The sequence below is a fragment of the Rhea americana genome, unplaced genomic scaffold (assembly GCF_003343005.1).
Source record: "Rhea americana isolate MKP2758 unplaced genomic scaffold, rheAme1 scaffold_341, whole genome shotgun sequence".
In the NCBI taxonomy this organism is placed as follows: Eukaryota; Metazoa; Chordata; class Aves; order Rheiformes; family Rheidae; genus Rhea; species Rhea americana.
This window is the reverse complement of record NW_028186470.1, coordinates 218,043-222,266: the sequence shown is the minus strand read 5'-3', so window position 1 is coordinate 222,266 and position 4,224 is coordinate 218,043. Positions and strand designations below refer to the sequence as shown.

Below are 4,224 nucleotides of genomic sequence, written 5' to 3'. Positions count from 1 at the left end.
AGGAGGGCCCAGGCAAACCCGCGAGTGCTGCTGTTTTCCTAGAGCTGCTGGCACCGCACGGGGCAACGAGCAGAAGCTGGAGAGCGCCGAGCCCCTCTTCGAGGGCCCGAGGGGCATCGCAGCACATCCTCCCAGCTGCTGGTTGTCCAGGGACGGGGCGTCCTGCACGGCGGAGGCGGGAGGAGGAGGGCGGCCGAGGGCTCGCAGCCGGCGCTTCTCTCCCCAAGCCCTTCCCACGACAGCGCCCAACCACGTGTGATTTACTTCGATCCTGGCACCGCGTCCGCACTGCTGGAAAGCGATCACCCAAATTCTGGTAAGCGCCGTGCTTCCCCTTCCCGAGGGGGCCGGGTTCCCAGCAGCCGGAGGGCAGGATTGATTGGAAACTGTCCACAGCAAAGCAGCCTGGGCAGGAGGCAGCTCTCCCACTGCTCCGGTGGCAGCGGAGTTGCATCAGCTGCACTCTGCTCCCCGCGGGCCGCGGGAAAAAACGAGCTTTCCCGGAGGCGAAGTCCTCCCTCCCGCCGGGAGCGGGCGGCGGGATGGGGATAAGCCGGGTGTCCCCGCAGGCCTGCCCCCCGCGCCGTCCCTCGCGGGGGCCTCGCGGCTGCGTCGGCTCCCCGGAGCGACCGCGCCGGTGGCTTTGCCTCCGGGCAGGGCAGGCTGCCAGCCGGTTCCGAGAGGAGCCGGGGGGGCGTCGGGCTGAGCGCCGCAGAGCTCGGCGCGCGCGGCCCCAGCCGAGCCGCAGCGCGGGGCTGGGGGCTGCCGTCCCCAGGGCGGCCAGCCCGACGCAGAGCCCTTGGCCCCGCTTCCCCGGCCGGGCAGGGCCCCCGCGGCGGCGAGATTTCCCGGTGCGCAGAGGAACCTGCCGCGGTGCCTTTGCACCACCCTGCCCGCGCCCGCGGTGTCAGAGCGGCCGGTCGGGACCCCCTTTCCACGGGGCTCCTTGTCCCTGCGGACGCCTCTTCCCGCAGCCGCGAGGAGGCCAGGCAGGAGCGGAGCCAACTGGGCCCAGGGCTTTTCGCCCCAGCGGAAAGTCAGGGGATTTCCAGGCTGCGGGGGAAAAACAGGAACCGCCTGCGTGTGACAGTGGCTGGGGTCACCCCGCCGCGGCGAAGCTGCTCCTGCAATGCGCCCGCAGAGCCGGGCCGGTCTGCGACCCCGCTTCCTTGGGCCCGGGGCACCCAGGAAGGGCGTTTCCTSCGGAGCACGGGCCATTTCCCAGGGAAATGCTTCCCCAGTCCGACGGACCCRGCGCCCATCCGCACCTGCCRAGCACATCCCYGTCCCGCCATCAGCTCAGCATCGCTTCTGCTCGKTGCCCTCGCCGGGGGGTTCCTCCCYRGCCATTTGCAGCCGCGCAGCTCTGCCCAGCGGGGACACGGCGCTCGGTGCCACGCAGCGAAGGCACAGCGGGAACAGCCCAGCACATCCCTCCTCCTCCTCATTCCCAGCCCTCGGCGCTGAAGGCAGCTGGGCCACAACCCGGCACCGTCCGCAGCGAGGGCGGCTTTGCAGCCTCGAGGTTTTGCCTGGGAAATGCCTGACTCAGAGCACAGCAGCGACAGCTTTGGCAAGAAAGCGTGTGCTAGGGCCCCCCAGACCCAGGCACCCGCCTTCCCCACGCACTGCTCCCACAGCCGGGTCGGGCTCCGGCACCAGCAAYGCTCATCAGCGAGCTGCAGAGCTGCAAAGCAGCAGGCGCCAAGTGCTGGAGCTGCCCATTCCCATCCCCAGGGTGCCCGCCCAGAGCAGGGCCCTCTGCTCTCCTCCCCACAGCCTCCCTGCCCCTGCTCTCCTCCCGGCACCCACCACCCACCGTGGCTTACGCACCGTTGCCCAGCTGCACGGCTCCCCGGAGCAGCGCCGGCAGCCGCAACGCTGGGCCCCTGCCCCTGCCCAGCTCTCAGCTTGCTCCAATGCATCGCAGCCCCCACAGCCAGCCCCCTCCTCACTCCACCTCTGCTCCCTCCCTGGCAGCACAGCCCAGAAACACTCCTGYAGAGGCACCTCCTGCCTCCCCCTCTCATTAACAGGTGCCAATTAGGGCAGAGGCTTTAAATTCCTCCTCACCTGCTGCAGAGGGGAGGTTGCTTGCTTGTACGTTCCTGGTCCCCGCAGGGGATGGTAGCAGCCCTGCGATACAGCTAGGGCTGGATGGGGAAGGGATGCCCTGAACGCCCGGCAGCCTCACGCAGGGGGGCACGGTGCCTGCGCTTGCGGCCTCAGAGGCATGGCCAAAACCTGAAGCTGCAGCAGAAAACAGCTCAAAGCTGGGCGCTGGCCCCTCGTGCCTCTGTGGCAGCGGCCTCAGTCTGCGCATGAGGGGCTGTGCGGGCAGAGGACTAACGAGTTCATTGCTTAAAATAGGAACTGGGGATGGGATGCGGGGGAGGAGGCGATCACGCTAAGCGAAGTAAGTGGTTGTGGCACCGGCTGCAGAGGCGTTGGTGGTTACAAAAGGAGACTGGTTAATTGCTGAATGGATCATTCTTGTTCTTCCAGTGTATTTATTTATTCATATTTGTATTTTGCTAAATAAATAGCTCTAGGGGATTTTAAACCCTTAAAATGCATGACTAACTAGGTACCAGCAATTGCTCTCAGATAAGATAGCTTGTCATCTTAAAAGAGATGAAGCCAGTCTAGCAGTTTAGTCCAGGGGGAAAACGCCGCAGTTTGTGGGAGGAAGCCCACTGTGAACACCATCAGCACGCCTGTGGTGCTGGTACGGTGAGAGTCAGCAGGATGATTTATTGAGGGGAAGTGATTTAGAAGAGCCAGAGCCTTTGGCACGAAGCTAGGAAGAAAGAATATTGCAGAAAGCCTGACACAATTGTTCTGATTAATTAATGTGTGTGAATGAATGAAGTCATTCAAGATTGGTGCTCACTGACAGAATTAAAAGCCCAAACACGACAAATTCTGTGCTTGAGTTTAAGCAAGAGAGTGAATCTTGCTGGCACCTGGTGAGACTGTGAAACCCCACTGGTGCAGGGAGGTTGGTGGTGCCTTTCCATGCTGGCACCACGTGCCTAGCACTCGTGCCAAGTGGGAGGCAGGTTGGCTTCCTCCAAGGCTGTGAGAAACCCAGATCTTCTGGCCTCCTCGTCTCCTTTGAAGATGATTGCTTTGGTGGGCATGGAGCTGCTTGYGGGTGGCAGCTGAGTGGACTTGGTCCTGGCAGTGCTTGTGCCTCTGGGGTTCCTACCTGGATGCAGCAGGTTGTCTTGAAGATATTGGTCTTCTTGGAGCCTTCTGGAGGCTCCTGCGGTAGGAACGTAGCTCAGAACCACGCTAACCCCAAGAACTTCTGTTCCTGGCCACTTCCCCTGAGCCTTGTCAGACCTTGCCTTCCAGCTGGGCTAAGCAAACAGCATTGGGCTTGACCTTGTTTAGGTGGTGCGTGTTGGGGTTTTGCTGTGAGCGAAGTTTCCTGTTTGTAAGCTGCTTCCCTTGCTGATCATTGGAGTGGTTGTTGCTTATCAGAATCAAGAGCCTGGAGGTCAAACCTGCTCTCAGGCTCTGAAATAAGCAGGTTGTACAGCTGGGATCAGTGTGTCAAACTCACACCAGTGCTGTTGGGCACAAAAACCTTCTGGTCTTCCAGAGCGGCAAACAAATCCCAACCCTGTCTGGGCCAAAACAGTGTGTGTGTGCGTGTGCCGGTGCATGGTCRTGGTGTCAGAGACCTCCGGCTTGCGGCCAAGGTCTCTCCCCACCCCGACCCTCCTGCCGGTGCTTTTGGCAGGACGCGGCTGTTTAAAAGGCCAAGCAGATAGTGGTGGTTCTGCTCTGCCCATAGCTTCCTTCTTGGGAAATAAATCAAAACTTAGCTATCTGCGCCACTGCTGTTGTACTGGAGCAGGAGATGACGATATAAAAATAGATCTATCTGAAATGCTTTTTTTATGTCAGCCCCTTAGGATTTTTCTTGTTATCCCGGGGCTCAGAAGAGGCAAGATCCAACAAAAGCACGGGGAATTTTTAAAAAAGAAAACCAAAAGCGCGGGTGGGCAATGAACGCGGGGTGATTTCCCCGAACAGCTCTGCGATTCAGCCTTTCGGCGCAGCAAATCCCCGCCGCAAGGCTCTGGGGATGGCAGCGGGGCGGCCGGCGAGGATTTCCGCGTTGCCCCCGCTTCGCCGGCAGGACAAACCGAGGCTTTTCCTCTCCCTCGGCCAAGAGCCGCCGGGAGTCGGGGCGCCCCGGGGGCCGCGGCG

At 61.6% G+C, this 4,224-nt stretch overlaps 1 protein-coding gene across 1 annotated transcript in view; it reads left to right on the top strand.

Annotated features, from left to right (window-relative positions):
• Positions 1 to 241: 241 nt before the first annotated feature.
• SBNO2 (strawberry notch homolog 2) overlaps positions 242 to 4,224 on the top strand; it is a 74,730-nt gene continuing 70,747 nt past the window's right edge. Inside the window, exon 1 of the mRNA XM_085311463.1 lies at positions 242 to 316. The gene's annotated coding sequence lies outside the window, so the exon portion shown is untranslated. The remainder of the gene's footprint in view (positions 317 to 4,224) is intronic.